The sequence below is a fragment of the Protopterus annectens genome, chromosome 5.part0 (genome assembly GCF_019279795.1).
Source record: "Protopterus annectens isolate FY-2018-M chromosome 5.part0, PAN1.0, whole genome shotgun sequence".
NCBI lineage: Eukaryota > Metazoa > Chordata > Ceratodontiformes > Protopteridae > Protopterus > Protopterus annectens.
In genome coordinates this window covers 336,686,864-336,703,177 of record NC_056735.1, presented here as the reverse complement: position 1 = coordinate 336,703,177, position 16,314 = coordinate 336,686,864, and positions in this window count along the sequence as shown.

Below are 16,314 nucleotides of genomic sequence, written 5' to 3'. Positions count from 1 at the left end.
CTTTGTCTGTGACAAATAGTGAAAATAATCTTAAGTGTGTAGTGTTAATGTCCTGGTTTGGTGGTTTGTATCCAGAGAAGGTGCCGTTTATGTAAATGTAGTGAAGGTTAGGGAGCATATGTTCATGATATAATACAGAAAAGTCAGGGAAACATCAGAAAGAAACACATTAAATATGTGTTTCATAATCCTTCCATTTTTTCCTCTATTTTCTTCATCCTCTGCTCACTGTTTGGCTTTGCACACTCTTGACTGTCAGCAGACACTAGCAGTGAACCATATTTCACTTTCTAAGGGAAAAACTCACAACTTTAATTTGGAATGCCATCAGTAGCACAATTGAGACTGGTTCCAATGCACTGCTGTCAGCAGTATGAACAATGCTGAGTGAAAAAAAAATTACTTGCTAGTTAAATATGTCTATGCTACATGTAGGTAATGTGCTTACAAAAAGAGGACACATGATGTAGGTTTTTAATCTAGTTACAGATATTTTTGGTTGGGTTCAGAATAAATATTGACAAACAATCTTGTATATGGAATGAACAGGTTAACGTCTGTATGATAACTGCTACAAATCGTATTTGTAGTCCATGTGAATTGATGTTACAAAATGTGCTGTTTGAAACTCACTTTTTCTCATTCTGAGTAACAATATGTGCTATTGATGATGTACCATGTGACATTTTGTAATGTGCAATAACACAAAAGCAGTAACATGATGTGCCATATGTGCTGGAAGACATATCCATATCTCAAAATTATTCATCATTACAGTGATACATTTTTATTTGAAAAATTATTCATTGTATAAACTGGGTCAAGCATTATGTCCTGTATTTCTCTGGGTGTCCCCTTTCTGAACATTTGCTATTATAGAAAATCTTCATCATGTGTAACACAAATGCTACTTGTCATTTGGCAACCAGAAGCGAAAAGTATGAATGTTTCATGTTAATGCTATAACTGATCTGCTTCTTGCTAGCCATATTTAATTGTGTTAGTTTGAAATACAATTTTATATGTGTGTGTGTGTGTGTGTGTGTGTGTGTGTGTATATATATATATATATATATATATATATATATATATATATATATATATATGTATATATATATATATATATATGTGCCTTTTTCATTTGCACATCACTCAGCAGCAAGCAATCACAGTTCACAGCCAAAGGCAAAAATGAAAAATTTAATTTGGGTTGCCATCTGTAGTGTAATTGAGCCTGATGCCAGTGTGTGGCCATTAGCACTCTGGATAGTACTGAGTGAAGAAAATGCCCCAATTAGCTATCTGTCTTTTTAGCACAAGGTGTAAGTGTTGTGAGTTAAAAGAAATATGACAGGTAAGGCAGAGTTTTAGTCCAGTTTACAGATGATTTTTTGAAGGGGGGTCAGAATAAATATCGGCACACATTTTGGTATATGAATGGATTGTTGGAAACTCAACTGTTCTCAGTATTACTAATAATGTGATACGCATGAGGTGAAATATAACATTTTCTAAATAGTGATAACACAAAAGTAGTAACCCGATTTGTGGAAAACTGTATTAGATGTTATGGATTACATGAATATTTCTCCAAAGCAGTAATCTGGGTCGGACATAAATTTCTTTTGAAATAATGTTAGTATTTATTGCATTTGTTGTTTTAAAAATGATCTAATGTCGTCTGCTGTCTGTCCCCTTTTCTGTTACTTGGCTTCCCCAAAGTCCTGAAAGAAATTAAAGTTCTGATGTTGGAAGTAGATGTGAAAAGGATAAATCTGTCAGTGTTATGGATTACATGGTCTGGCATTGCAAAATATAACCCTTGATTATTTTAATTGTCCTTTCAATTTTTATTATTTTTTCCCATTTTACATTTGCACACTGCTTGTCTGAACACAAGCAGAGTTCGTGACTGAAGACAAAACTGAAAAACTTAACTTGGTCTACCTTCTACAGCTCAAATAAGCCTGTCACCAGTGAGTGGCCATTAGCATGCTGGATAGTACTGAGAGAAGAAAATGCACATATCAGCTGCCTATCTCTGTGGCACAAGGTGAAGGTTAAGTGAGTTTAGAGACAGAGGACAGGCAATGAAGGGTTCAAATCCATTTAAGAGATATTTTTACAGAGAGGATCAGAATGATCTTTGTCACAAACTTTTGATTTGGAATGTACCACTAAATAAAAATGAGAATCATAAATATGATTTTTGCAGCAAATGTATCAGTGATGCCTGCCATATAAGTCCAATATAATGTATGTAAAGTATGGTAAACATGACAATGATGATAGCTAAATTAAAATGTACTTACATAGGTATGATGTGTACAATAGTTTTTTTATAATTCTTATGACTCATTACATATCATAAGTATGTATTTAGGACATTATGTCTTACATATGTCATGCAGTTCCATGCATCTGAAATTTATTTACCATCACAAATATTGCCTTTTTCATAGAAATGCAGTACCATGATTAATGGAAGTCATACACATACAGGCATCTTTAAAGCACAGCTACATTCATTTTTGATTTACTACATCTCAAACTAACATTTAAAAAACTGTGGCACTCACAGTTAATAAGCAAAGGGTAAAGTTTCATTCTTCTTTTTCTCATGGATTTGAGTCAAAGGTGCTACTACTCAATTTTACTAGTAAGTCCCAACAGCCCAATATGTCACAATTCATATAATTTTACATACCACCAGCAATAATTATAAAAACACCATAAAGCATTTCAGTGTTTAACACTAGAACATGTGTAAATAGGTGGATCAACATAGATAGCTAAATCCCACTGCCATATTTCACATCTTCATTGCTTTTGTATGAAATCATTGCCAGTGTGTCTGCTAAGCCACAGTAGTGTTTTTAGTTGTGCAAATGCAACTGGCAAGGCAGTGCATCTTTGCACACTGATTGTTACACATGAGATATGAACTGTGTGCCACTTCAGACACACAGTTCTAGCTTGTCTTCCTTAAACATGCCTGACAAAAGAGAGAATGGTGTTCCATTTAGAGAACAAAGGTGGGGTGCTAAGAAGCCCAGATTTTTTTTGTGGCACTCATCAATTGGGACAGCTGTAGGCTACTGCATGTGTGTTTTACCAGGTCTCAGTACATGGCTGAGGCTTGGAATAGTGAAACTGGCATTTCACTCACTGGGGAATAATGTTGTCACCATTACAGTGACATGAAGAGGTGCAGGCAAGACTTCCTGAAGGAATGTGAGGATGACTTTAAGACTGCCAACACCCCTCAGCTGTGTAATTATAGTGACCCCAACCAGTCCATGATATAGCATGGATTATCCAGCCAATACAGTTATTCATTATGCTTTCATATCTTTTTTCCCCTACTGTACAACTGCAGAAAATGTAGTACAAATCCATGAGGTGGATCAGAAGAGAATCACTTGCCTCAGAGAGGCATGGGGTAGGTATGCATCAGGTATGAATGTAAGACAGATAATACTTTTCAGGGCATCAATATGTAACAGCTTGTGCAGGCATATTAATCAAGCATATGTGCCTTCTCCAATAGCATTTGGTGATTGAATTAGGTACTGAATGCACCACATTTGTTGTGTGGGTTCAGTTCCCAGAAGCAGAAGTTAACATTTGCTACAGGATAGTATTTCTAAAATATTAACTGCAATAATGAATGACATTAACAAGTCAATGCTGGCAAATGCAGTTATTAACCTGGAAAGAATATGTATGACGTGACATAGTGAAATAAATGTTTTTATTTCTTATATAACAGCACTGAGACTGATTTATTTTATGACACATTAATGCTTTCACATCATATTTGGATGTGTCAAAGGTGAATATAATTATGTGACATATTTGTTTATATATTTAAATAATAATAACAAATGTGACATGCAATTGATCCTATTCTCTCTGCTTGACTCCCCAACCCTATTTCTCTTTTTTATTTTTTTATTTATTTTTGGGGGGATGCATTGCTCCTAAAACCAAATTGACTATCAGCACTGGGTGCTAGAATGACCACTGTGGTTCAGCCCACCATAACTCCACATATGGCTGTATTAACACCACCATCACAGGAAGAGCAGACAACCAGCATATCTGGGTCACGGTCTTGGAGTGTTGCTTCCAAAATTCTTACCCTACCTACTCTACCTGTGTCAGTTATCTCTCCCCAGGCTGCTAGTGTACTGGTACTCTCTGGGAGCAGTACTAGTAGAGGTTGTGATTATGTTGCCCATCAGGAGCTGACAGGGCTGGTGGAAGAGCTGATGGAGAGAGGCCTTATTGTACAAATTGTCAGGTTTGCAAAGGTCCTACATTGTATTGCCAAATCAATGCCATGACCAGCATTGATGCAGGAAAATGACAAAGGAGACAGTGATGATAGTTCTGAGGGTGAGGATTAAATTCCCGCTGTCCTCAAGCTGGAGATGGATGCACCTCTGATGTTCCTTATCTATCCCCAGTCATGGTGTCCCCACCCTGTTGTAGATATCACCATCTATGCATGTATGGCTTGTATGTCTATGTCTGCTGCACAACTTGCCATACATACCTGACCCTCTCTTTCCTAAGCACCTTCACCAAACTTCCTCTCTGTACAAAAAAAAAAAAAAAAAATGGGCACCTGTCCCACAAAAACAAAACAAACAAAAAAAATTACACTTCATATATAGCTCTCCAGTTCACCTCTGTTTCATCAAGACATACTTGATTTGGTCCAGTTGGCTATACAATATCATTCTGTTGTTGTCACCCATTCCTGGTGTGCAGCCTCTCCAAATTCATAAAATTCTGTGTACAGTCCTTCATTTATGATGTGAAGAAGTGCATAGCTATGATGCTCTCCCACCACTATCCTGCAAATTCCTGTATCCTTCCCCCTGTGTACACCCCTCTGATTGCCCCCATTTTCAATATTGTCTTATCAACCCCTTTTTCTCACATTTAATTTGGTCAAAGAGTAGAAACATACACACATAACATACATGGCAGGAAATGGTCCACCAAAAAGCCTTCAGTTTTTCTCCTTTGCTTTTGTGCAGTGCTTGGCATCGCAGACCAATGCTAAGTAATGGTGATTGTCATTTCACTTCCGATGATAAAAACTAGTGAGTTTTTGCAATTGCATGTATACTTGTCCAGCTCCCCTTGCCCAAATATGTTCAATACCACTTTGCTATAGGAATACAGAGTAAAAGCAGTACTTTGACACAATTATTCTAAAAGTTATTAGGCTGCTGAATATAATGAACTAGGAGTTCTTGGTGGTGTGTTGAGATAATTCACGTCTGTAAATTATTTTTTTGCATAGTGTCAAGGATTCATTTCCAGATGTATGTCAAAATATTATTTCCTGTAATTTTATATTCCTATCATGTGTTTAATGATGGACTTCTGTATTTTTTTCCAGTCACAACATTTCATGATCCTAACAAGACTAGGAAAATACAGCTTGGCATTTGAATCATGGAGCAATAAAGCATTTGCAAAAGCATTCCATTCCCAATAAGGATACTTATTAAACCAGATTTTTCCTAATTATTTCTTAATCTTGTTTCTAATCTCCTACCCCTTCCTGCTCCCTATAGCAAACACTTTATTGTACAGTGCATGATAGAGTAGTAATTAGGAAACATCTAAGAGTAACACACCATAAGGTTGGTCCTAAATGTCCCATAAACAAAACTGTTGGTATTTCCCTCCACATCTCTCTCTCTCTCTTGTCACCCTTTATCACTTTTTCCTGTTGCATATTTATTAGGCTCACAGGGTAGTGTTCATTTTATGGGATTTTACTATTGACACTACTGTAATAAAGCCTAATGACTACATCCACCCTTGCTGTAATAAGTTGTCACTGTTCCTTCATTTGTTTGATTTTAACTTTGTGAATTAGGAGTTCATTTGTGGTATGCTGAGATGATGCTCAGATTTAAAGAGTGATTTTAACATTGTTTGAAGGGTTTTAATCCACAACTATGTCAGACTGTTATTGACTCATTTTATAAAACTATTTTACATGTAGCTTTTGCCTACATATTGTTTGTGCCACCATTATCTTGCTCCTGTCATAATCTGTTTGCTTCCTTCCTCCACCTTCCCCTCTCTAGGTTACTACCCCCTGCTGTGTCATCAGTCCATCTCCTCAGCATTAGCACAATGTCTGGTGCTGCACAGCACCAGTAACTTAGGAAAAATGGCAGCGCACAGCGTATGGCAAAATCTTGTGAGTTTTTGCCTTCTGCTGCATTACTCTGGTCCTCTTTGTGCTACTGTGCTTAGCTGTGCTGGTCTATGTACACACAGGCTAATTGCAAGATGAGGAGACTGTTAGTATTTTCTCTTAAAGAGGCTGCAGAGTTGAATGAACACCATATAGAATGTTTCAATTGCAAATATTATTAGGAAGCATGCAGCACAAACATTCTTGTCTTTTTGACAAATGTGTAAATAATGACACCTTAATGTAATACATCTCTGTTCTGCATCCTTCACTTATTATGCTGCTGGCTATAATGTACATGCATAATCTGCCATGTTACATTATCATTACTGTCTTCTTTTTCTATTTCGGCTGTTCCCATTAGGGGTTGCCACAGCGGATCATCTGTTTCCATTTCTTCCTGTCCTCTAGATATTGCTGTGTCACATCAGCCACCTGCATGTCCTCTCTCACCACATCCATAAACCTTACCTTACGCCTTCCTCCTTTCCTCTTACCTGGCAGCTCCATCCTTAGCATCCTTTTCCCAATATACCCAGCATCCCTACTCAGCACATGTCCAAACCAACACAATCTCGCCCCTCTGACTGTCTCCAAAGTGTCCAACCTGAGCTGACCCTCTAATATACTGATTCCTAATCCTGTCCATCCTTGTCAAACCCAGTGCAAATCTTAACAACCTTAACTCTACCACTTCCAGCTCTGACTCCTGCCTTTTTGTCAATGCCACCGTCTCCGACCCATACAACATAGCTGGTCTCACTACCCTCTTGTAGACCTTCCCTTTCACTCTTACTGGTACTAGTCTGTCACAAATCACTCCTGACACTCTTCCCCACCCATTCCACCCTGTCTGCACTCTCTTCTTCACTTCTGTTCCACACTCACCATTACTCTGAACTGTTGATCCCAAGTACTTAAACTCATCCGCCTTCGCCAACTCTACTCCCTGCATCCTTACCATTCCTCTATCTTCCCTCTCATTCACACACACATATTCTGTCTTAGTCCTGCTTACCTTCATTCCTCTCCTCTCATCTCTAGAGCATATCTCCACCTCTCCAGGATCTCCTCAACCTGGTCCCTACTCTCACTACAGATCACAATGTCATCTGCAAACATCATAGTCCATGGGGCCTCCTGTCTGATCTTGTCTGTCAACCTGTCCATCACCACTGCAAATAAGAAAGGGCTCAGAGATGATCCCTGATGTAAACCCACCTCCATCTTAAATGCATCTGTCACTCCACTGCAGACTTCACCACTGTCACACTACCCTCATACATATCCTGTACCACTCTTATATACTTCTCTGCCACTCCTGACTTCCTCATACAATACCACAACTCCTCTCTAGGCACCCTATCATATGCTTTCTCCGAGGCCACAAAGACACAATGCAATGCCTTCTGACCTTCTCTATATTTCTCCATCAACACTCTCAGAGCAAACATCGCATCTGTAGTGCTCCTTCCCGGCATGAAACCATACTGCTGATTACTAATCATCACTGCCCTTCTTAACCTAGCTTCTAACACTCTTTCCAATTACTTCAAAATGTGACTGATCAGTTTTATTCCTCTGTAGTTACTACAGCTCTGTACATCACCCTTATTTTTTAAAATAGATACCAAAACACTTTTTCTCCACTCCTCAGACATCTTCTGACTTTCCAACATTTCATTAAACAATTTGGTTAAAATCTCCACTGCCATTTCTCCTAAGCACCTCCATGCTTCCACTGGTATGTCATCTGGACCAGCAACTTTTCCATTCTTCATCTTCTTCATAGCTGTCTGTACTTCCTCCTTGCTAATCTGTTTTACTTCCTGATTCAGTATCCCCACATCATCCAACCTTCTCTATCTCTCATTCTCTTCATTCATCAGCCCCTCAAAGTACTCTTTCCATCTGCTCAACACACTCTCCTCGCTTATGAGTACGTTTCCCTCACTATCCTTTATCACCCTTACCTGCCGCACATATTTCCCAGCTTGGTCCCTCTGTCTAGCCAATCGGTACAGGTCCTTTTCTCCCTCTTTTGTGTCCAACCTTTCATACAACTCTCCATATGCCTTATCTTTAGCCTTCACCACCTCTCTCTTCACCATGCTCCTCATCTCCTTATACTCCTGTCTACTTTCTTCATCGCCTTGACAATCCCACTTCTTCTTCGCCAGCCACTTCCTCTGTATACTCTCCTGTACTTCCTCATTCCACCACCAGGTCTCCTTGTCCTCCTTCCTCTATCCAGATGTCACACCAAGCACCTTTCTAGCTGTCTCCCTTACCATCTCTGCTGTAGTTACCCATTTATTTGGTAACTCTTCACTGCCCCCCAGTGCCTGTTTTAACTCTTCCCTGAACTCCATCTCACAATCACCCTTTTTCAACTTCCACCATTTGATCCTTGGCACTGCTCACTGTGATGAAGTCTAATGCCTACCTTCTCCCTTGCCTTGTTCTTTTCTGACTGTCACTTCAAACCTGTAAAATTAAGATTGTGAACTAACATTTTCTGTGTGGTGTGTTGACCTAATTTGCATGCCTGTAAAATGCTTTGGGCATAATGTCAAGGGTTTGAATCCAGAAATATGTGAAACTCATATTTACTGATTTATTTATTTTAATATTATGTAAGTGTTGTCTACATATTTTAGTAATCCACTACTACCATGCTTATGTCTTCATCTTGTTTCTACTTTTCGACCCATGCTTACTTCCTAATGGAAACACTTGATTATACATAACATGACAGATTACATATCAGGAAAGCATAACAGTAACACACCACAAAGATGCTAAAATATGGCCCAGAAAAATAAAACATTCTTTGCTTGGCTCTGTCTTTGTCTACCAGTCTCTCTTCCCTATTTAGTATCCTCAGCATTTGCGTGGAGCTTGGCATCATGCACCAGTGATGAGTGATGGTAGATGTCATTTCACATATCATGGTAAAAGCTGAAGATTTTAATGTTGGCTTCGCTAGCATGGCTACTATCATCCAGATGTGTTTGGCCATGCTACTCCATACAAATACAGAAAAACAGTACTATTGTGAGACAGTTAGTGTAATATATATATTAGGCTGATAGATATCATATACACTTCATGGGATGTTAGACCTGTACTTACTGTGATGAAGGATGCCTTCATTTTTCCTTGCTTCAATCTGTTCTCATTGTCCCATCAAATTTGTCAGCTAAACTTAAGAATTGATGAATTAATATGTGTTAAGCTGAGATACTTCTCCTGTATGTTCACTTTTATTTTATACTGTCAAGGGTTCAAATCTATATGTCATACATTTATGTCATGTTTTCACATAATAATAGTATGTCTGTAAGTGTGTGCTGCATACGTTGTCAAACAAAAGCATTTTCTGTATGCCCTAATTACGTTTCTACTCTCCTATACCATTTTTATCCATAATGGAAACACTTTATTGTACAAAGCAATGCATTTGAAATGTACAGAGTTTCAAAGGATGTAGACAGTTCTGCATCTTAATGTTTGCTGTTGTCATCTCTACCCTTGACAAATTCTTAAGAAAAATTGAAAATTGGAAGTATTGGGAAAAGCCATATATTTGATTTTGCAAATTTTTATATGTCAGAACATGCAGGATAACAGAGCACAACTATGTGCAAAAATGAACCCTAAAATAATCTATGTGTATGTTTATATGTATGTATCCCTGACCCCAAATCTCACTCTCTTCCCACCCCTTCTGTCTAATTAAATAAACCTCCTTCTTCAATACTGTTCCCCTTAACCATGTTTCCATCAATAATACCATGCTTGATCCCTCGTGTTTCATAATTATTCACAAGATGCTCATATCTTCCCAGAAATAACTGCAACACAAGGGGTATGTTCAATGCTTTTGATCTGTAGACCATATTGCTGATATGCTGTGAAGGTGATAGGACTGATTAGGTTGCATTTACATCCATGGTTGGAGCTAAAATAATTATAACTCATACCTATCTGTTATACATGTATTAACTATAGAACTCATCATGTCATATAAACACAACAACAATTGCAACGTGACACAAATACATGGACAGCTACTATATTTGAGGAATGTGTCACTATACATCCACATCATACTTACAAGGAATGAAGGAATGCAACTGTCATGACAAATGTGTGAATCATGACACATAAAACATGACTATAACACATATCTGTTCAGCATTCCATCAGATTCAGACATAGTTAAGATTCCAAGATGATCACCAGCTAGGGAGCACCCTTTTCAGTCAGCTCCTGACAAATTCTTCAATCTTAGTCAGGGCATCAGCACTGCTGCTATTTTATCCCAAAACTGACATAACTATCAGATCTAAGATCCTAAACCAATACTGCAACAAATTTGGATAAAATATAAAGAATTTTCATACTCATCTGCAGGAATAATGTGCTGATCTGGGACCATTTCAACAGCACAGGCCTCATCAGTAATCCAAAGGAAGCTACAAAAAGAAGAAAGTTTCACATAAATATTTAACCATGGATCAAATGGAAGCTCAAACTACAAAAACAAGATTCTCAAAAGTAACTACACCAGAGAAAGAAGTCTGTCTTCAAAGACAGAAAACTGCAAAACAGCAACCGGACTCGCAAAAACAAGCTGACAAACTGAAGATGGAACAACCCTTTTTTATGGAAGAACTCAAGGCAGGTATAGCTCCCTTGCAAGAAGAAATTCATTCCTTTTCCACAAAACTAAATACCTTTGGAAATAATCTGGATCAAATACTAACTAGAATGGAGAAAACTGAAGTGAAGGCTGTGGCAAATGAAATGACAATAGATGAGATGAAGAAGAAAGCTAAATCCACAAAAAAGTCAATGTATGAAATCCAACAAAAAATAATAGAAGCTAGATCAAGACGTAACAATGTGCTTATCAGAGGGATACCAGAATGCTATGAGCAAGCTCAACTACAAAATGCAATAAAAGAAATTATTGATCTATTCCTGGATAACAATGCTTCAGCTCAGAATATTACAATAGAGAGATTCCACAATGCCTTAAGAAAATCACAAACCCTAGAGGCTTCAAGACAAGTCTATGTGAGAATATTGAATGCATCATATGCAAACATGATCATACAAGCTGACAAAACTAAAAACAAATTGCATAGAAAGGAAATAAAATAACAGTAGCACAAGATCTACCCTTAGCCATTAAGCAACAGAGACAAGAAATGTCACCCTTCTGTGCATACTTAATAAAACATAAGATAAAATTCCAAATTAAATATCCTGCTTCCTTACACTTTCAATACAAAGGCTCCTCACATCAAGCGAACAACAAAGATGAAGCAAAATCTGCCTTTTTAAAGGCATTCAACAAAATTTCACCAAAATAAACAGTTAAAGTAAGTAAAAATGAGTAGTAACCAAAAGTGTCTTCAATAACATTAAAAAACATAATTGCACTGCAGACAACTTCTAAATCGGGTTGCTGCCTATGTCACTAGTATTATATACTTAATTTAAAACTAAATAATGTGCTTACCTGAGTATTGCATGAAAAAAGTCTTCATGTGCTTTTCTTTCCATTGCATCATTCTAAAGCCATTATTTCCAGTATTCTGGATGGCCCAACACCATTTTAACATTTAACCCCATGTCACATGTGATTCAACTCAATGAGTGATGTCAGAGTCAGCACAAGTCTACGGCAACCAGGGGGATCCAAAGTAAAAGGAAAAAGTGTTGCTACAACAGAAGAACCATTCGGGCATGAAGGATGTCATCCAGGAAGTACAGTGAAGCAAGCTGATGAAGAAAACAACTGAAAACTGCACCCAAACACCCGGATTTTAATTCTAACTTCATGAACAACAGGTACTGTTAGCATAATGTAAATAATTAAAGCAGAAACAAAAAAGAGAGAAAATAGAAGAAGGAAGTAGCTTAATAATAAAATGAATGGAAGACGCTTGAATGTTAACTGAAGGGGAATGAGGGAAAGGGAAACTGTTATCCAGTTCTCATTAGACCAATATGTCCCCTACAAGGAAAGCCGCACTGAAATGAAAAAAGATGACTTAATGTGACATTTTTGTTTTATTTATGAATCTCTATTTTTTTTTCTCTCACTCTCTTGGCAGTACTATTGATATGCTTCTCTTGGTAGTACTATTGATATGCTTCACCTGGCAGTACTATTGATATGCTTCACCTGGCAGTACTATTGATATGCTTCTCTTGGTAGTACTATTGATATGCTTCACCTGGCAGTACTATTGATATGCTTCACCTGGCAGTACTATTGATATGCTTCTCTTGGTAGTACTATTGATATGCTTCACCTGGCAGTACTATTGATATGCTTCTCTTGGTAGTGCTATTGATATGCTTCTCTTGGCAGTACTATTGATATGCTTCACTTGGCAGTACTATTGATATGCTTCTCTTGGTAGTGCTATTGATATGCTTCTCTTGGTAGTACTATTGATATGCTTCACTTGGCAGTACTATTGATATGCTTCTCTTGGTAGTGCTATTCATATGCTTCTCTTGGCAGTACTATTGATATGCTTCTCTTGGTAGTACTATTGATATGCTTCACTTGGCAGTACTATTGATATGCTTCTCTTGGTAGTACTATTGATAAGCTTCTCTTGGCAGTACTATTGATATGCTTCTCTTGGTAGTACTATTGATATGCTTCTCTTGGCAGTACTATTGATATGCTTATCTTGGTAGTATTATTGATATGCTTCTCTTGGTAGTACTATTGATATGCTTCACTTGGCAGTACTATTGATATGCTTCTCTTGGTAGTACTATTGATAAGCTTCTCTTGGCAGTACTATTGATATGCTTCTCTTGGTAGTACTATTGATATGCTTCTCTTGGCAGTACTATTGATATGCTTATCTTGGCAGTTCTATTGATGCTTCCTAATGTGTTTGGTTAAATAGTATTGCATTCCTTACTAGAACTGGCACCTGCACATTAACTAATTAAGTTAAATTGATCTCAAAAGAGATGAGTTGTAGTGTTTCAGCACGACATCCTGGCCAACTCTGACTAGATTAACCTCCTGAATACATACAACAGTGGATAATGTGAACTTTTTGTTCTGTTTCTGGTTATACTGTTAATGTAAGTAATACAATATGCACTTTCATTTATGGTACTTATCGGCATTGGTTTGCAATGCTTCTGTGTATATGGTCACAATTGTAAGGGCTGTCAACACAAAGTAAATAAATATGCAATTTAAGGTAGTACTGGTACAATATATTAACTACTTCAACAGTGTGTCTGTTTGTAAATACTATACTGAGTTTTTAATTCCTTTCTTTCAAACATTTGTAGCAACCAGGTAACTTTAGAAAGCCAACTCTGTGGTGTAATCTCTTTAATGCCATTGCAACTTTTAATATGACATCTGCATTGGAGATATTGGCGTATTATGATAAATAAGTATCAGTGACAATTTATTAAGCAAATTAGCTTTCTAATGTCTGCTGTTGTGGAGGAGTAAGAAGTCAAAATTGTTTAACTCACTGTAATACTATGGTTATGTTGCAAACAGTCATGTTGAACTGGTACCATTTGGTTATGCAGATATAATATAAGCACTGAAGTATATAATGTATTGTTATAATATAATGCTTGTTATATTCCATATTTAGCAAGCTATATTGGTATATCTGATTTGGCAAATATGTAGACTTCACAAGTGTGCAAAAACTTTATTCACTTTCAACACTTATGTTTCATTAGCAAAGTATGGAATTTATTAACTACCCCTGAGATATCTTATTTTAATATAGTACTTCTAATTACCTACAATAAATCTCAGGGTCGTTTCTTATTGTCAGTCATTGGAGTTTCCACTGTATTATTTACTCAACTCCTAATTGGGTTAGTAGTATTTAATTACTTATAATGTAAGGCTGCTGGCGGAGTAGCAAGCACCTTGGCAGATTAGTGATGTTCCTTGGAATGTTAATTTTTAATTGTATAATAGCTCTAATTGTTTGTGTTTTTAAATGTTACAATTCTAGCATTATAATCATATTAAATGTTTATTTGTCCAATTCCTCTCTTTCAGAGGGTAGTAGAAGTAAGTGGTAAGGCACAGAGGAATTTCTGAAAGAGTACGTTGTCACCTTTTCACAACATATATTACATATTATTCATCACATTTCACCAAACATCATCACATTTCTCCAAACACCTGTCCTATGGCACCTACAGATATTACAGTAACATAGATATCTAATTTAAAAAGTATCTAAGATGATCAGTGTAGCATTGTGGAATATAAGTGGAATGCAAAACATAAAAAAGAAAAAGCTAATTATGTACCTAATATATTAATCAAACTCTGACATAACATTCTTACAGGAAACACACATGACCAAAGAGAAATGGGACAATGATAAAGATAAATACATCAAGTGGACACATAAGATAATAGCAGCTGGGGACTGTACTTCATCTAGAGGAAAAGTCATAATAATTAAGAAATATTTTAATGGGAACATAATCAAATATAATATTGATGCAAAAGGCAGGTGGTATTACTTCACATGCTCACACCCATCATTCAAACAACCCTTGTTATTCTGTAATGTTTATGACCCTTGCAGTTATCAACAGGATTTTTTAATTGAAATTTATAAGTTGCTACTAATGTACCCAAATCATCTGCTCATAATTGGTGGGAACTGGAATATAATAATAAATCAAAATAAAGACAGATCGAGTAAGAATAATAATCAGTCGCTCCAAGTCACTAGTCTTCTATCCGAACTAATTGAAGCTTTTAACCTGTTTGATTCCTTTGAACTAAACAGTACAGATAACTCAAATAGCAAATACACATATTACTCCCCCTTTCATAAGACATGGTCCAGAATTGACATATTTCTAATCTCTAAAAGCATGACTTTCAATGAAGTTCAGTATAACTCAGAACCTAGAGCATTGTCTGACCACTTAAAATTAACATAAAAATAACAAAATAAATCGAATTGTAGTTCATATAATGCATTAAACTGGACCCTCAACACAAATCTAATTAAAATCAAAGCAGTGGAACAAGAAATATTAAAATCCCTCTCTCAATTACACGACAACATTGCAACTACAAACACTCCTTTAGATATTCAATGGGCAGCCTTCAAAGCTATGGCTAGGGGTACCCTAATTCAAAATGCATCATATTATAAAAAGATAAATAGAGAAAAAATAAGTAACATAGAAGGCAAGCTAAGACTAGCTGAGTTAGAAATCTAAAAGAATCACACACCTAATCTAGAAACAAATGGTAAATTTACAAAAATAATTAAATTAAATTCAGACAAAACAATATTCATTCATAGAACTTAAAGCATTACACAAATGTGTGGAATGGGCTCAGACCCCCTCCAAAATGCTAGCCAGAATTATCAATGTCAGAAATTCCCCTTGTAAAATTGAGGAAATAAAATATAAAGATAAAACTCTTAACTCAGATAGGGAAATAATATACGTTTTGAAGAAATTTTCCAATCCATTCACGGTCCACATGATCATATCCAGGACAACCTGTATTAAGATTTTGTGGGCCACTTAAAATTTACCCATATTAATGAAACTCAAACAAACAACCTAAAAATTCCAATAACAGTAGAGGAAGTCAAGATGGCTATTGGAAAGCTGAAATCATTGAGTACAATACCCCATTTGGCATGTACATCACTAAACACCTGCAACAACTGGAGAGGCCAAAAAAGTACCTCACAAAGAGGATCCTAGGCCTTAAACATTTGTCCAATATGGACAGACTAAAAAAACTACAACTATTCTTTGTCTCATATTGCCTACTTAGAGGCGATCTCTGCTTGACTTACAAAGCAGCCATGTCTGACCCAGTTCTGTTAGAAATGCTACAGCTGAATAAATCCCAATCCCTCCACAACACATGCTCCAGAGGCCTCAAACGTATTACCACAATCAAAAGAACATGCTGGAGGGACGGGTTTATAAGCCAGAGACTGCCTATGCTATGGGATAGACTTCCCATACATGTCAAGCAGAGCACCTCACTGGCCCTCTTG